General features: G+C 42.9%; 3 long non-coding RNA genes across 3 annotated transcripts; all 3 read right to left on the reverse strand.

Annotated features, from left to right (window-relative positions):
- Nucleotides 1-6,546: 6,546 nt before the first annotated feature.
- LOC136444700 (uncharacterized) lies at nt 6,547-8,680 on the reverse strand. Its single transcript, XR_010757307.1, has 2 exons — nt 8,303-8,680; nt 6,547-7,862 (listed from the first exon to the last, which is right to left on the reverse strand). It is a non-coding gene; the product is annotated as an uncharacterized lncRNA (long non-coding RNA).
- A 177-nt stretch (nt 8,681-8,857) lies between these two features.
- On the reverse strand, nt 8,858-13,413 carry LOC136444701 (uncharacterized). Its single transcript, XR_010757308.1, has 2 exons — nt 12,752-13,413; nt 8,858-12,611 (listed from the first exon to the last, which is right to left on the reverse strand). It is a non-coding gene; the product is annotated as an uncharacterized lncRNA (long non-coding RNA).
- Nucleotides 13,414-15,209: 1,796 nt separating this feature from the next.
- Nucleotides 15,210-17,866, reverse strand: LOC136444822 (uncharacterized). Its single transcript, XR_010757328.1, has 3 exons — nt 17,719-17,866; nt 17,308-17,361; nt 15,210-16,499 (listed from the first exon to the last, which is right to left on the reverse strand). It is a non-coding gene; the product is annotated as an uncharacterized lncRNA (long non-coding RNA).
- Nucleotides 17,867-18,689: the final 823 nt, after the last annotated feature.

Below are 18,689 nucleotides of genomic sequence, written 5' to 3' on the forward strand. Positions count from 1 at the left end.
ACAATTCATATGCATGCGCACTTACATGTAGCCTTTTTATGATGCACACTGCTTTGCCAAAATAGGGCGGTTACAATATGCCTTCGTATACAAAATAGTGCGGTTACAATATGCCAACGTATGCCTTCCAATTACGATTTTTATTGTTCCTTTTCATGAAAATAACTGCACATATTTAGATCTATCTGACTCTCTGTTAGATACCTTATTCAGTCGTCTGACTTATTTTGTATATTAGCCTTTTATGATGTATCTAAAATATGTTGAACACGCATAGTATTCTTTTATTCCCTTTCCTTCTCTATGGATAGGAGAGATTGTTCTTGGAAGAGCCTACCACATCGCAGAACGTGATACGTTTCTCAAGAAAAAGTGCATGCGACGTTATCACTAAGAATTTCAGTGTATCTTAGCCGCCGTACAAGAAAAAGATGGCGTCCGAAAAAAAGCCACCTTTGGCAGCGTTGCGGAAGAAAACGTACGAACATATCGCCAGATCTCGCGACCGCCACCCTGACTACGCCCGGGCCCTGACGCTCAACTTGCTGGAGGAACAGAAACTGCGCAGCACGATGGTTCTACTGGACAGACAGAAGACTGCAGAAATCAGCAAATTTCGTCTGGAGCATCGAGCGTTTCTCAGCAGAGCCAAATCTGCAACAGAACAGGTCAGTTCAAACATAATTCCACATCTGCTAACATAATTCCACCAGGGTACATAATTCCGCAAATTTAATGCACACCTGTATATCTTAGCTGTGAACACCTTGGGGTGCTGCAATAGAGATCTCTCAAACCCACTATTTTTCAAAGGGGCGGATTTATGTTACTCGGCGGATTAATGTCAATGGCGGTTATATGGTCTACAGTTAAGACATATCCAAATTTGTAAATTTTAAGAAAACACCTTCCGGTATGATTATTGTATTCAAATGAGACACTGTAATTGTATATAACGATATTAACAGTTCAATCGACATTTTCTAGTTCGTCACCGCTCAATTTCGAACCATTTAGGGTAAACCATTGGTTACCTTTTTTGATTGAATGCCACATATTGGACTGCACTATAGAAACGCATTTCTATTTGCTGCTTTCTTGTAATTCAATATGGTCGAGGTTTTAAAGTGTGTGACTCGAATACATTTTCACAATTCTCATGGACTTCTGAAGATATAGTACAAGGCCAAGCCTTGTCTGACATGTATTTACCGTTACTATGTATATGACAATAGAGAATAGATATTACGAGGTCATTGTCTGCGATACAGTACATACATATTGGTATGTAGACATAAATGGCAAAATCATACACACTAGGCTATTTATACTATTGATTGATTCAGGTTACGCTAACTTATAGAGTACCAGAGAAGACAAATATCTACAACATAAATACACCAATAACTGTGTAGATTGACATTTTGGCGCCCAAAAGTGCTCGCCTATAATGTTGCAGACGACAGCGGGCGGAAATTAGTCTACTCGAAACGTGCAACAACATGGCGTCACTGGTTTATCACACAAGAGTAGTTTTGACGTGCACAAGTGTTTCTGTGCCGAATGATAAATTGCCATGCTTTTTGCCTAGCAACTTTGTGACATGATTAAACTCTAAGCAGATGTTGGGCTAGGCTAAGAAGTGTTTTTACATAAAGCTCTTCGCCTAAAACGGGGACCGCAAAAAAGAAATTCAAAATGCCGCAAAAAACGAGCTGCATTTGCTTGGAGATTATGATATGATATTTGTCCCGGTATATGATTTTTGTTTGTAAAGTGCTTGACAATTTCTTACTTTCAGCTTAGTCGAGAGAGTCTCGGAGAGTCTCGTGGGATCCGGCGGCCGTGGTCCGAGTTCGGGATGACGTCACGAGTTCAGTTCCAGAGTGCGGAGGCGAGGCTAGTGCACGGGGGCGGCAGCAGAGCCGGCCAACACAAAACCACAGCGTCGCCTTATGAAAACAGAAGTAAACTGCGGCTAAAAGGACACGGGTTCTACACCCATTGCCATCACTGCGCCAAGCGGTACATCAGAAGTGCGGTCAAGGGTCAAGGCCGTGACTGTGAACATGATGACGTCATGTCCTCTCGTTGTGTGACGCCGGAGAGAGAAGACGTGCAGCAGCTAACAGATAAAGGTATAGGAGGCATTTTTATATTAAACGGCACAGGCCCCATCTTCCCAATCAAATGTCTCGACTTAAATAGTTTGTCATAGGTATGGCGCATTCCATCTAGATACTGTATTCCCTCTTTCTGAGTAATTCTATTGTTTCATTTTGGGACCTTTTATTATCATATTACCGTAACCTTTTGTAGAAACTACATGTACATATATTATAGGAAGAACTCTTCAGAACAGACTACGGTTCCAGCGATTCGAGTTCCTGGTGAATTCCTTGACTTCTTTGATTTGTTTGCATTTGACAGAAAATGCCCGTTCTTCTACTTTTTTCCCAGATCGCTGGGCTAAACATTCGAACCCAGAGTTTGCGGTACCCGGTGGGCCGGTGGTAACCTTCGAACAACCACTTCAAATCGCACAGAAACCGTCTCGCCCAATAACCGCAGCTACAAGCACCAGAGTCATAACACCACCAGCGTCGAAACCTCCAAGACCCACAACAAAGGACAATTCGAGACTAAGTAGGAGGAATTCTGCATACGCTGATTTGCATATTCGTGATTCCACGAAAGCGACACCAACCGGTAGGAGGAGGTCTAGCACCAGCAAACCAAGAGGATTGTTGAACACAGACGTTTCAAAACAAGATCCACCCGAGTCACAACTTATTTCAAATGGCGCTACATGCGACAACGTTACGACACCTGAAACGAAGAATCACGATCAGATCTCACCCGGGTTCAACAACAGGAACGACCACAGCGCACCAAGCGGACAACACCAGAATGGCAGACCGGTTGTCAAGGAACGCGTCACACACGCGCTACCATCGTCTCCCAGAGGACGTTGGCTCTGGGCCTTCAGAGCCGTTGTCAGGGAAACCGGATCACGACAAACACCGGAGATTACGGGTAACCAAGACTCCACTACTTCGAAAAACGAGGCCAAACCGAAGAAGGCGACAAAGAAGAACAAACGAAAGGGTAAAAACACAAGGTCTATGGGCAAAACCGCCCAAAACGGCGACAAAACCGGAGAAAAAGACAAAGATGGAGACAAGTCTAAGAAAGAGAAGGGAAGTTCAGGATACAACGCTAAAGGCCACAAACCACAGAGTAGAATGTTACCTGTGTCTGCAAAGGCCCGCTGGTTGTGGGCCATGCACGAAGTTCTTAGAGCTAAGAATAGGAAGAAAATTAAAAGAGTCTCACAGAAGCCAATTGCACACGAAAAGAACACAGTTGTCGAAACTGCCGGTGCGGAAAATCCACTACCATGTTCACCTAAGGAACGCTGGCTTTGGGCGATGAAAGCTATCACTAGAAACAAAAAATCTACAAAAGGTAGCAAAAAAGGTAAAAGTAGAGTCATCGAACATGTGCAAACCGCATCCAATGACAGGCCTAAGATAAACCCCATAGGTACACAGCAGAATCCGTCCACTGCCAAAGGCCGCTGGCTGTGGGCAATAAAAGCAGTACTTAAGCAAACCGCTAGGCGTCGCTACGATACCGCTGGTTCACTCACCAGACTCCCTTCTTGTCCCAAAGAACGGTGGCACTGGGCCATGCGAGCCGTCTTGAGAAATAAAGATAAATTCGAGAAAGAAGAAAAACCCTCTCTGGACGACAAACAAACAAAGAAAACAAAAGAAGAGACGACGACTACTAGTAGTTCCAAGACTAAGACGGCTAAGACGGAAATACCAACCTCTCGTCCGGTCCTCCATAAGAGAGGCAGAAGGAACAGTCATGCAGCGGTGAGCTCCTTTCTTGGTGCCGTATCTTACACACACCAAACGTCAGGCATTTTCGGCAAACCAGGGAATAAAACCAGAAGCGGGCGCCACCGTTCCTTCAAGTTCGACCCTCGGACACTCCTTAGACAAACAAAAGAGCAAGAAAAACAGAAGGAATCCTATGAAGACATGATGGAGAAGTTTAAGAAGCTCCGAAACTGTCGGTACCTAAGGTGGCGGAAGGGGCAGGACCCGTATCTTAACGACACATTTGACATGCCTCTACAAACAAGCATCTTGACACTGCCCCTACCGACGCCGGTTACCACTAGAAGTAAACTCGCCAGAAAACCATCGTTCAGACAGGCAAACAGGTCCTTATTCAGCACCAGCGTTGTAGCAATGACAGCGGTGTCAGTACCGAGAAAGTGATTTCATTTTTATCCCATCTTTATTTGAATTCATTTCAATTTAAAAGAGAGGGCAAAACAGGCCTGTAAACATCTTTACATGTTGCTCCTGTCCACACTTAAGACAATATCAAAAGTACAAGACAACTCATTACATATGCACAGCTACACAAGAATACAGGGAACAACATTATCTGCAAGGAATTGGAATGTCATGTCCATTAAACTGTGTAAAAGTCAACTATTTGTAACCACCGATACTTGAAACCATGTGTCCAATTTCAACAACTTTCTCTATTTATGATATCATTGATGAAATGCATGATTACCTTCGCCGAGAAGGTTGTGCATAGGGTAGCGTTTTCTTCTTCAAATGTTACAATGGATTTCAAGACAATGAATAATAGAGCAACGTTTTTGGACTGTATTTTCAGAATTAAATTCAGTTATGTTATGATTAATGTATAATTCTCACCGTTATCCGTGTCTTGCATGAAAAGAATATGCATGACGGATCTATCATGAAGTAGTCATCATTTGACTTGTTGGTATTCTTTTCTAAGATGAAGTAGATTGTGTGAGTTAGATGTGAAGTGGTAAGGTATGACAATGATTTTGTTTGTAATAGTTGATAGAAAGAAGTAATAGAATGTAGGAAGGAAAGTATCCCTTGAAATGATGCAGAATGTGTAGGTTATGAATAACTAGGTAACTATGTATATATATTCTACTGTGTTTTCACAATTACATTTCAGAAATGTCATGATAAAGGCAAAGCTATAAACACTGACCTTTCTTTTCATGTACTTATGAATGTCATCATATCAGATAGTATCATATTGCATCATATCATAAACTGCAGTATGAATGAAGTTTTGAACTAGTGATCATTTAAGCCCCAATAGTTTTTGATTATTTATTAAAGAACAAGGATTGTGTGATTTTAACTTCGTGGAAAAGTGTTAGAGTTATGACGGTTATTCTCGGCGTTCCTAGACATATACCATCTTATGTACATAATGAAAAAAGAGATACAACAACTTATGCAAATTATACAGATTATGATGAGCTATACTACTAGTTTTATCATTTAGCTGATTCTACAAAGTTTTCAGGAGTGTACCTGACATGAACTTATGAAAACGCAGGAGCGAAGAGTTTGCAAATCCACTACCTTGTTAAGTCTAAGACTAGTGTTTACGCCCTTATGCAACTAGTAATCCAGACTAACTCACGTTGAAAAAAAAGGTACTTGATTCTGAACGTTGGCCGAGAAAAGCAGATAAGAGTGTCAAGGTACATCGCCTCACGTCCTCGGGCATGCGCACTCGCGCTGGCATCAAACCTGCTCCGTGGGGAGGTCTGGTTATCGAGAAGGCTATTACCTCCGTGCAATTAAGGTATTGTTCTCTTTGTGTCTGCCTGTCAGGCTGTCGGTGTTTGTTTTTTCCGAATATTTTTCGTCAGCATAACTTAAGAACCTCTTGATGGTTGGAAACCTCAATGTGAAAGTTTGGGCCTCCTTACAAGTATCCTTGGCATTGTAGTAGAATTTCCAGTTTTTGTATCTTTTGGACATGGTATAGTCTTGCCTTGTTGAATAATGGTGATAGCTTTTTATGTGAAATGGAAACACGTGTGGGGGGGGAGGGGCATCGGGGTAACTACTCTCCAAGCAGATGTTGGAGGGAACCTTCTTCCTGGATAGCAAAGTTCTTTAGTCACAACCATCTAACACGAGCCAACGTCGTTCGATGACCGCAAGTATACATAGATGACCACATGCATACATATACACAAGCATCCAGACATACATACATACACATATTCATTGCACGCATACATACAAGCTTGCAGAGATACATAGTAACATGCATGCATTCATAAACGCATGCCTGCTTTCATACAAGTATATGCAAACAAGCATACATGCGTGCGTGTATTCATTGCACGCATACATATATACATAAAAGCATACATACATACAAGCATGCAAACATACACACAAGCATAAAACATGCACACAAGCATGCATGCCTTCATACATACAAAAGCATTAATTCATTTCTTCATTCATTCATGCATGCATGCATGCATACAGCCCAACTACAGCACAGCCGACTTACCACCACTGAAGGAGGACAGACCGAGTGGCGTAAGGTGATGCAGGCTTCTGGAGGTGGCATTCGATGATGACCTTGGCGACCAGGACATTCATACAATCATTCGCACATTCAGTTCAATCCATTAAACTATAGAGAGCAAACGGAAACTGGGTTCAAATCGTGTCTTTAGTAGCATTGTTGTCGACAAAGTACAGGATCGTCAAGTGTACAGCTGTGCCACTCTGGCATTTTGAAACATTATCTCGAACTTCACATGAATACAATAGTCCACAATGTTTGTACCCTACCTCTAGAACTAACAATGTGTAAGCCTCATCTCTAATACTACAAACATCTATTCACCACAAGTAACATAAACACAATAGTTCACAATATTTCTATCAGTACCCTAGCCCTAAGCCTGACTAACAAAAGTGTAAAGTTTACTTAACCTTTCATAAATACTAGCTAAAATACAACAAAAATACAACAACTACAGTCTCCATGCATAGAAGCCCCATTTATGAAGAATCAGGAAAACTATTTTGGGTCCGCTCAAAAGGCTTAGGCTTAGGTGTAAGTGCTGAGAGTTAGTCAAAGGAGTTAATGTGAATGTTAGTGTGAGTGTGAGCCTCTACCCAAGCCTTTTAAGCATGGCTAGATTCAAAGGAGCTGAACGAATTTTCATGGGACTTCTGTACACGAGACTCTAAGCCATAGACTAGTCTAAGCTACTTCAACCTAAGCTAACAAATTCTAGGCTACCATAGTCTTAACTACTAAAGTCTAAGCTACCTCTGTCTATTGACTTCTATGTAATGCCACAAAGAAGAATCACTGCCGGAAGTTCTTCACAGCGCCATTGCCTCTGTGCCAAGTCCCGAAGATGTCTTCTCCCTCACACGCCGGATCACAAGTCCCGAAGTTGTCTGGTCACTTCCAGGTCGCCGAGGTCTGCATGTGTCTGGTTAAGGATCATTTTGGTGCAAAATATCCATTTAAAGGGTTCGTCTTATATCTGGAAGAAAAGCAACAGGTACACACAGACAAACCTGTGGAGAAAAAGACAAAGGCACACATATCTTCAACCTGAAAGAAAAGCAACAGAAACACACAGACATACCTGTGGAGAAAAAGACACAAGCACACATATCTTCATTCTGAAAGAAAAGCAACAGAAACAGACAGACAAATCTGTGGAGAGAAAGACACAAGCACTTTAATCTTAAATCTGGAAGAAAAGTAACAGAAACACAGACAGACAAACCTGTGGAGAAAAAGACACAAGCACACATATCTTCAATCTGGAAGAAAAGTAACAGAAACACACACACAGACCTGTGGAGAAAAAGACACAAGCACACATATCTTCAATCTGGAAGAAAAGTAACAGAAACACACACACAGACCTGTGGAGAAAAAGACACAAGCACACATGTCTTCATTCTGAAAGAAAAGCAACAGAAACACACAGACAGACAAACCTGTGGAGAAAAAGACACAAGCACACATATCTTCATGCTGGAAGAAAAAGCAACAGAAACACACAAACACACAGACAGACAAACCTGTGGAGAAAAAGACACAAGCACACATATCTTCAATCTGGAAGAAAAGCAACAGACACACACAGACAAACCTGTGGAGAAAAAGACACAAGCACACATGTCTTCATTCTGAAAGAAAAGCAACAGGAACAGACAGAAAATCTGTGTAGAGAAAGACACAAGCACACATATCTTAAATCTGGAAGAAAAGCAACAGAAACACAGACAGACAAACCTGTGGAGAAAAAGACACAAGCACACATATCTTCAATCTGGAAGAAAAGTAACAGAAACACACACACAGACCTGTGGAGAAAAAGACACAAGCACACATATCTTCAATCTGGAAGAAAAGCAACAAAAACACACAGACAAACCTGTGGAGAAAAAGACACAAGCACACATATCTTCATTCTGAAAGAAAAGCAACAGAAACACACGCACAGACAAACCTGTGGAGAAAAAGACACAAGCACACATATTTTCCTTCTGGAAGAAAAGCAACAAAAACATACAGAAACATACAAATCTGTTGAGAAAACACAAGCATACATTATTTATCATTTGTCTTTTATCATTATTCATCAATATCATTTATCATTTATTATTATTCAACATCATTTATTATCATTTATTATCGTTTACTATTTATTGTCGTTTATTATCATTTATCATTCATTATTATTTATCATTTATTATTAATTATCATTTATTCTTCATCATTATTATGTATCATTCATTATTATGTATCATTTATTATTTATCATTTACTATTTATCATTTACTATTTATCATTTACTATCTGTTATCTATTACCTTTTAGCTATTATTTATTATTATTATTTTTTTAAATTTCACTCTGGAAGAAAAAGCAACAAAAACACACATACCTCTGAAGAAAAAGACACAAGCACACATATCTTCATTCTGGATGAAAAGGAACAGAAACACACAAACAGACCTGTGGATAAATAGACTCAAGCACACACTTATCTTCATTCTGAAAAAAAACATAAACATACAGAAACATACAGACACAGGCCTGTTGAGAAAAGACCATCAAACATATCTTAAATCTGGAGGAAAGCAACAGAAACACACAGACAAACCTGTGGAGAAAAAAACACAAGCACACATATCTTCAATCTGGAAGAAAAACACACTGACAGACCTTTTGGAGAAAAACACAAGCACATATATCTTCATTCTGGAAGAAAAAGCAACAGAAACACACAGACAGACAGACAGACCTGTAGAGAAAAAGACACAAGCACACATATCTTCGATCTGGAAGAAAAGCAACAGAAACACACAGACAGATAGACCCGTGGAGAAAAAGACACAAGCACACATATCTCCGATCTGAAAGAAAAGCAACAGAAACACACAGACAGACAAACCTGTGGAGAAAAAGACACAAGCACACATATCTTCAATCTGGAAGAAAAAGCAACAGAAACACACACACACAGACCTGTGGAGAAAAAGACTCAAGCACACATATCTTTAATCTGGAAGAAAAAGCAACAGAAACACACAGACAGACCTGTGGAGAAAAAGACACAAGCACACATATCTTCATTCTCGAAGAAAAAGCAACAGAAACACACACAGACCTGTGGAGAAAAAGACACAAGCACACATATCTTCATTCTCGAAGAAAAAGCAACAGAAACACACACAGACCTGTGGAGAAAAACACAAGCACACATATTTTCAATCTGGAAGAAAAAGCAACAGAAACACCCAGACAGACCTGTGGAGAAAAAGACACAGGCACACATATCTTCGATCTGGAAGAAAAGCAACAGAAACACACAGACAGACAGACCTGTGGAGAAAAAGACACAAGCACACATATCTTCAATCTGAAAGAAAAGCAACAGAAACACACAGACAGACAGACCTGTGGAGAAAAAGACACAAGCACACATATCTTAAATCTGGAAGAAAAAGCAACAGAAACACACACACACACAGACCTGTGGAGAAAAAGACACAGGCACATATATCTTCGATCTGGAAGAAAAGCAACAGAAACACACAGACAGACAAACCTGTGGAGAAAAAGACACAAGCACACATATCTTCATTCTGGAAGAAAAAGCAACAGAAACACACAGACAGACCTGTGGAGAAAAAGACACAAGCACACATATATTCAATCTGGAAGAAAAAGCAACAGAAACAGACAACCCTTTGGAGAAAAAGACACAAGCACACATATCTTCAATCTGGAAGAAAAAGCGACAGAAACACACAGACAGACAGACCTGTGGAGAAAAAGACACAAGCTCACGTATCTTCAATCTGGAAGAAAAAGCAACAGAAACACACAGACAGACAAACCTGTGGAGAAAAAGACACAAGCACACATATCTTCATTCTGGAAGAAAAAGCAACAGAAATACACAGACAGACAGACCTGTGGAGAAAAAGACACAAGCACACATATCTTCATTCTGGAAGAAAAGCAACAGAAACACACAGACAGACAAACCTGTGGAGAAAAAGACACAAGCACACATATCTTCATGCTGGAAGAAAAAGCAACAGAAACACACAGACAGACAAACCTGTGGAGAAAAAGACACAAGCACACATATCTTCATGCTGGAAGAAAAAGCAACAGAAACACACAAACACACAGACAGACAAACCTGTGGAGAAAAAGACACAAGCACACATATATTCAATCTGGAAGAAAAAGCAACAGAAACAGACAACCCTGTGGAGAAAAAGACACAAGCACACATATCTTCAATCTGGAAGAAAAGCAACAGAAACACACAGACAGACAAACCTGTGGAGAAAGCAACAAAAACATGGCTTGTATCTTATCTGCCTTTAAACAGACGTAGCTAACATCTTAAGTCGGTATCTGCCTTCAAACATAGCTGACCTCTTAAGTCGGTATCTGCCTTGAAACAAACTTGACTTGCATCTTAAGTTGGCATCTGCCTTCAAGCATCTTAAGACGGTATCTGCCTTCCAACAGACATAGCTAACATCGCAAGACGGTATCTGCCTTCAAACAGACATAGCTAACATCTTAAGACAGTAACTGCCTTCAAATATAGCAAACATCCTAAGTCGGTATCTGCCTTAAGACGTAGCTGACATCTTACTTAGTATCTGCCTTCAAACAGACAAAGCTAACATCTCAAGACGGTATCTGCCTTCAAACAGATATAGCTAACATTTTCAGTCTCTGCCTTCAGACCTTCTAACATCTTAAGTCGGTATCTACCATTTAAACAAACATAGCCAACACTGTAAGACGGTATCTGCCTTCACGTCTATTTGAATCGTTGAATCAGTCTGAGGTAATCGGTGCAGGACAATAGTCTGCTGTGCGGCTGTGAATCATAGTGACAAGTGGTTTCGCTCCACCACGGCTACTAGACTCGCCACCAGACTAACAGCCCAACCCTACATGGCACAATAGTGCACAAGTAACGACCTCACCATAAGGGCCACAGATTAGGCCCCCATCCTCAAGCTAATCACTAAAGCTAATCCTATGCCGACTGTACGCCACACCCCTGAAAGCACGAGTGAAAGCACCCCCGTACGGCAACCAGGGAGTCGTCCTCATCCCACCATGGACGATCCGCTCAGGTGCCACACGCAACCTAGAAGGTTCCCTTTCCTCGGCAGTTTTCAGCGGTCACAATGGTCCAAAACTGCAGCCTCGAAGAGGAATAGGATCCCTGGTCACCCCCATACTGATTGCTCAGTACTGCCGCTCGAATGCCTAGGTGACCGACAGTGGTGCACAAGCAGTTGACAACCGCACGGCGGACGAGCCGAAGCCGCCCAGTGTAACGTCGCCTTCACACGTTCCCACAAGTCACATCGGAGTCTCTCCGCACCCTACACCCCTGCCACCTCGACACTCCCCGGTACAGTGAGGCCGTGAGCTACAACTATTTCAATGTTTCATATTTAATACCCTAACGGAGTGTACCAGTGAGGACGTCGTGATGGAACGGAAACGCCCGCTTCAGTGTGTAGCCAACTCACGTGTGACAAGGGGCCCATGACCGCACCAGCAAATCAGCCTGATACCGCCTGCCGCGGAGGGCCAGCCCTCGCGCGACCACGTGGGGTACCATCCTCACAGACTGCCTGGCTTTGTGACCACCACTGCCCTCGGCGCGATAAGTCAGGGTTCAACACAAGGTATCACACAAGGACAGACTTTTCATTGACTGGCTGAACGATAATAATGTGGGCTATGAGATCCGGTATCGCCTGCAGATGCTGGGACCCATCAACTTCCACTGCCTACAAGACGTAGTCTTGGACACCCCGGCGGTTACCCGGAAGGCCTGACCCGAAGTCACCCTGCCTGTGGAACTTTCGCCCGTATTATCGTTCCGATCGCACGTACCACACCAAGCCAGTACTAGAACTCGCTGTCCCGCGGACTCTCACCATCTAACAGGGGTTAAACGCACAGTATGCTAACAACAGCCTAACCGTCTATCCAGTTTTGGAGCACCACTTATTTCCGGGCGCTCACTGACGGCCAATGCACAGCAAGTTACCGCACCTGTTACCGCAGACGGATATTTCTAATTGGGTACCTGCCCTAATCAAATGGAACAACACATCGATGATTTTAATTGGGTACCTGCCCAAACCATGTGTAACAACACATCCATGACTTTAATTGGGTACCTGCCCAAGCCATGTGTAGCAACACATCCATGACTTTAATTGGGTACCTGCCCGACAAGGCTAGGGAGGTAGAGGGAGCCTGTCCCCTGCACTCTGGTAAAGATCCAGCCCATCACCAACAATAGACTTTAATTGGGTACCTGCCCGACAAGGCTAGGGAGGTAGAGGGAGCCTGTCCCCTGCACTCTGGTAAAGATCCAGCCCATCACCAACAATAGACTTTAATTGGGTACCTGCCCGACAAGGCTAGGGAGGTAGAGGGAGCCTGTCCCCTGCACTCTGGTATAGATCCAGCCCATCACCAACAATAGAGCACATTACTTAATACTAACTACTGCGTGCACAGTGCGCCTACATTTATATATCCAAATGACCATCCCTAGTGACAATGACATTACATTGCCTACCTGTTTAGGTGAGCTAGAACAGACAGAAATGTCAGCCCAAACCAGGTGTAACAACACATACATGACTTAAATTGGGTACCTGCCCAAACCAGGTGAAACAACACGACTTTAATTGGGTACCTGCCCGACAAGGCTAGGGAGGTAGAGGGAGCCTGTCCCCTGCACTCTGGTATAGATCCAGCCCATCACCAACAATAGAGCACATAGACTACTGCGTGCACACAGTTGACTTATCTGGCTGCTCTACACAAGGAAGAGCTGAGAAAAAATGGTGTAGACTCATTGTTTGTTCCCCTTGTAATTTTTTTTGTTTTCAAAAAATAATGTTTGAGGTCTAAATAGGTTTGATTGAAACTAAAACAACCTTCATGGCAGTTTCCTTCAAATTACCTCATGACTCAGATCGTTTTCTCCCTACGAACATCTTAGTCACTACTTTCAATTGTGGTTATAAAACAAGTTAACAAAGAAGAGTATAGCGAGAAGCTAGACAGTACAGAACACAAAATGTCTCTATTACAATCCATAGTCTTTTCCACAAACATGCTAATCAACTTACTGAGTAGTAAAACCGGAAGGCGGGAGAAAATAGAGAAGATCAGGCAAGTAACCAGTGCAGGGATCCAACCTCCTGGGTTATAACACCGGGAACGAACCAGACTGCAAACGTTGCATCGGCAAATGAGAGAAAAATCATGAGAGAAAGATAGTGTAGTCCTGGAAAATACCTACCTCCGTGGAGGGGGCTCTGAAGACTCAAACCCAGATCGTACACCGTATTCGTGTACGTACAACGTGCTAGCGATCAGAACAATAGAGACAGTAACCATATCTATTACTGTACATCAACATTGGAACATTTTGGGGTGTGCTCTCTTTTCAGTATTATGTGCAAACTACACCACCATGCCTCGGAGCTTTGCTCTGACGTTCCCCTCGCCGGCACTATGTATTTCAGCCCCAATTTGGGAATAAGGAGCCCTGGTGTTGCTGCAAGCAAATGTCGGCTATTCAAAGCCTTCGGGCAAGCAGCCCGCACCAGCATCATAGTCCTGTAAACAAGGCATACAATTTGGGTGTCCGCTCAGTCCAGACTTCGTCCATGCAGGACTCGGTGGTGTACAATAGTCCAATCTGTTTGCACTTTAGGCCCTTAATAATGGCCTGTTGGGAGGATCATTGTCCCAATCCCACACCGTGATGGTGATAACCCCTGCGTTTGTGTAAATGTACAGCAATAGATACGATCACTCTGCTCTATGGTTCTAAACTCTAGCAACGTTGCACGGACAAGAAAACGGCGTACAATTTGAATATGACTCGACAGAACCACCCGCAACGAAGGCAAGTATCTTGTAGGACTGCACAGTCTTCCGCCTATGATTTTCCTTTCATCTGTCAAGGCAATGTTTGCAGTCAGGGTCCATCCCGGTACTGTAACCCAGGAGACCGAATGCCCTGCACTGGTCACGTGACCGACATTTTCTGTTTTCTTCCACCTTGCGATTTAACTCCTCAGCAAGTTGATTTGCATATTTGTGAAAAACACTATACATCATAAAGAGGGCATCTTGTATCCTCTACTTTCTAACTTCTCGTTATACTCTTCTTCGTTTAGCTGATTTTGGAACCACAGCAACAACAGGTGACGGAAGATTTAAGTGGATGGCGAAAGGCTTGTAAGTGGTAAATTGAAGAGAAACCAGATAGGCATGGAAGTTGTTTTTAGAAAAGCTGTTTTGTCCTAACTTCGAATTCTACAAAAGAATCTGCATTCCACTGGAAATGTAAGTCCAAAATGTGATTGAATTTGAGAGTATCTTACTTTCAGATATACCATCGTTTTCACATAAATTTCATCAGACAAATAACAAGTCGAAGGACTTTTCTTCGTTTCTTTCAACAATGACTGCTGAGACATATAGATGTATATGTGGGTGTGATGCTGTGAAGATCAATGTCAAAGGTCAGCGAATGCGTATTTTGCAATGTTGAGACCCTGCATCTGGACCAAGAGGTCAGGGGTTCGAATCCCCACTGTTGTCGCTCATCGTGTAAGGGTTGCAGTCTTCAGGAAGGGATATCAAAATAATTTACCTCTTCAGCATGAATATGAATATCATAAAAGTATGTACATATAACACATTTATCATGATGAAAGAAGCCGACAACTTTATTTACTATGGTACGATGCATTAGAATGTGCAACGTATCTCGTAGCCTCTTCAGTGCAAAATAAAGTCTGCAAAGATAGTTTGTACATGTATAGTCTTTATTATATGGCAATCATCACATACATTTCTAAAATTTCTGAACTGGACTTTGTCACCTACCCACATACCAAATATCAAAAATCTGTTCACAACTTCTTGAGTTATGAGTTGAAACGGTACAGCTGCATGAGCGCATTCAGATTATCGAAGAACTATATATAAAAGTTTTGAATCGAATTACATGTCTGCTTTGTACGGAGTTACTGTATACAATCTCGCATGTCCACGTTACATAGCTTCACACGATGTCGCATGCGCAGGGGACGAGGGAATGTTGTTCTCGGTGCATTGTATGTTGGCAAGCAGGAGTGGGGTGTGGAGCAAGCGGGAGTGGGGTGTGGAGTAAGCGGGAGTGGCCGGGTGTGGAGCAAGCAGGAGTGGGGTGTGGAGTAAGCGGGAGTGGAGTGTGGAGTAAGCGGGAGTGGCCGGGTGTGGAGCAAGCGGGAGTGGGGTGTGGAGCAAGCGGGAGTGGCCGGGTGTGGAGCAAGCGGGAGTGGGGTGTGGAGTAAGCGGGAGTGGCCGGGTGTGGAGCAAGTGGGAGTGGGGTGTGGAGCAAGCGGGAGTGGGGTGTGGAGTAAGCGGGAGTGGCCGGGTGTGGAGCAAGCGGGAGTGGCCGGGTGTGGAGCAAGCGGGAGTGGGGTGTGGAGTAAGCGGGAGTGGCCGGGTGTGGAGCAAGTGGGAGTGGGGTGTGGAGCAAGCGGGAGTGGGGTGTGGAGTAAGCGGGAGTGGCCGGGTGTGGAGCAAGCGGGAGTGGCCGGGTGTGGAGCAAGCGGGAGTGGGGTGTGGAGCAAGTGGGAGTGGCCGGGTGTGGAGCAAGCGGGAATGGCCGGGTGTGGAGCAAGTGGGAGTGGAGTCGGGAAAAGAAGGGGTGATAATGATAAGTATGGGAAAAGATTGTGATGGATAGAAATTAAAGGAAATCTAACTTACCTAATTTTAAATAACCTCCAAGCAGATGTAAGGATCCGGAGGAAACCAATGACTACAAAAGGTCGATACTAGAGAAGATAACAAAAGATATGGCAACAGGTAGGAACCAGGAACCATTTTCAGTGAGAATGAGCCGGATCCTTACATCTGCTTGGAGATTAATTTTGCAGTCTGTATGGCATCCAGGAGATCATGCATATGCAGCAGATTCGGAAATCCATCAGTGAGTGGTGGGGAGGGCGAGGGCGCTCACATTCTCATCTATCCAATGGCTTTACCTGAAGTAAATAACACAACAGGAGTCTTAAAATTCTAATTTCGGTAAAGGCATTAAATGTCAATGAGGAAAACGCAAAAGAGCGCATTAATGTGGCGCCATCTGTGAATTCCGTACCTATAGCTCAAATGTTTCACTGTATTCTGATATTTCAATGTTTACAATATGGCGGACAGTTTGTGTTGCCATGACAATATCGCCACTGAAGTTTGTATGCAAATTAGGATGACGTAACTGGATGCGCTCTATACACGGCCACAGGCAATAACAGCAGCAATAAGCCGTATACAGGTTGCATATTCAAACGTCGAAAATTCAACCATTCTATCAGATAGGTAAATAGGCCAATAAAACTGGACAGTGAAAGGCAAGTAGGTTTACAAACCTTTCCACGTCATAGGAACACACAATGAATGGCGCTATTTACGTGTTTACACTCATACATAATTATGCAAATGACATGGCAAGAAACCAGGTGCGTATCTGCAGCCCACCACTTCGCTCAACATTCCTTGCATTTAACTTTAAACGTTCGTGATATGAATGAAACAAACTATCAACAGTGGCGCTTTTGCCGACACACTAAGAGGCATCTCCTGTTTCGATATTCACAGCCTCACCTAACCGTCGTAAAAGAGTCGTAAAAATAGTCCGTGTTAGTGTTACGACGTATAACAAGACAAAAATACACCAGTAGTATACTTCCACAAACGACAACATAGCAAAAAAAGCCAACCGTGGTCGAAAACGGTCGCTGTCATATACTAAACAACAAAAGAAGAATGTACACAATAGAAATTTTTACTCACTTGTTTGGCTTGAAAATGAAGAATCAGTGTTGTTTGTGGTGTGTCCAGCTATGACTGCGGCGAAAAACAAAGACGATATCCATAAATATATGTAACGTTACATCAAATGATACCGTTGAATGTGTGACTACCATAAAACACTTGTTGACAATTAACTCTCAATGCCTCAGCTTAAAATGTCTGCTGTAAAACTTTCAGTACAGTTTCTCCGCCCTAGTGTTTACCAATTTCCAAAGCGTCGTGATATTTTCACAAGCTTAAGCCTTTTCGCACCTTTGTTATGTCCAGTTTCAACTATACGGTACAGTAAAAACACACAAGACACGAGTTGCCGACCACACTGCATTTCTTCGCAGATAAATCTTAACGCTTTTCGTCGAAAACACCAAGAAAATTTTTCTACAAGCTTACCTGTATGGTTCTGCGTCACCAGTTTGAATCCAAAGCCATCCGACCGCCCTTCCAAGCTCTTCCGCAAGCTTTCCCGGCCATTCTCGCCCATGTTATTCCAGAAGCCCTTCTCCGCAATTTTTGTGGACAAATGTCCGCAAAAATGTGAGAAAATAACAAGTTTTGTATGTCGAAAGTTGGAACTTTTGGACACGTCGTGCACACGGACCACGCTACAGCAGGAATGCAACACCTGGTGAACCAGACGTCCTCGCGGCGTTAAATTTGAATATCATGTGAGGTAATTTAGGCAAGGGGCGTCTCTGATTGGCCACGAAGGTTGGATATAATTGATTAAAGACATGCTGACGAAGTCGTCACATCAAAATCCTTTTCTAATTATTCGTGACCTTTTTACCTTATCAACTCAAAGTAAGAAACTCGTGTAAAACTGATGAATAAAAAAAAGAAACCCTGCCTAAGGCTTGGTTTACACGTCAAGCATTTCTAACATCGGGTTTGGAGTGCGCTACGAATACTTTGAGCAAACTCGGATTATGCTCAGAGATTAATGGAAACGTGTACCTGTAGTGCCGATATTCACCTGTACAGTTACGTTGGCATGTGACGTTCATCACATATTTATCACCTTTGCCAAGAAGGTTATGTTTTCGGTAGCGTTTGTATGTGTGTGTGTGTGTAGAAGACCAGCATAACTCAAGAAGACCTGGATGGATTGTCTTGATATTTGGTTTGTGGGTAGGACTTGATGAGGCTTGGAAATGATTTTGGGCCCCCTAGTGACTCCCAAAAGTACTGCAGTGGAACGTCCTGTTTTGATATCTCGTGTTCAGGACATGCTATGGTCCTGATTGTTTATTGGTAGATCTCTATTTGGACAGAAAGTAAGTGGCTTGGGCCCCCTAGCGCCTTTCTCAGAACTGCAGGAGCAGGTTTTGCTTCAGACCTTGAAAGGGAATAACTCAAGAAGG

The sequence above is a fragment of the Branchiostoma lanceolatum genome, chromosome 11 (genome assembly GCF_035083965.1).
Source record: "Branchiostoma lanceolatum isolate klBraLanc5 chromosome 11, klBraLanc5.hap2, whole genome shotgun sequence".
NCBI classification, from domain to species: domain Eukaryota; kingdom Metazoa; phylum Chordata; class Leptocardii; order Amphioxiformes; family Branchiostomatidae; genus Branchiostoma; species Branchiostoma lanceolatum.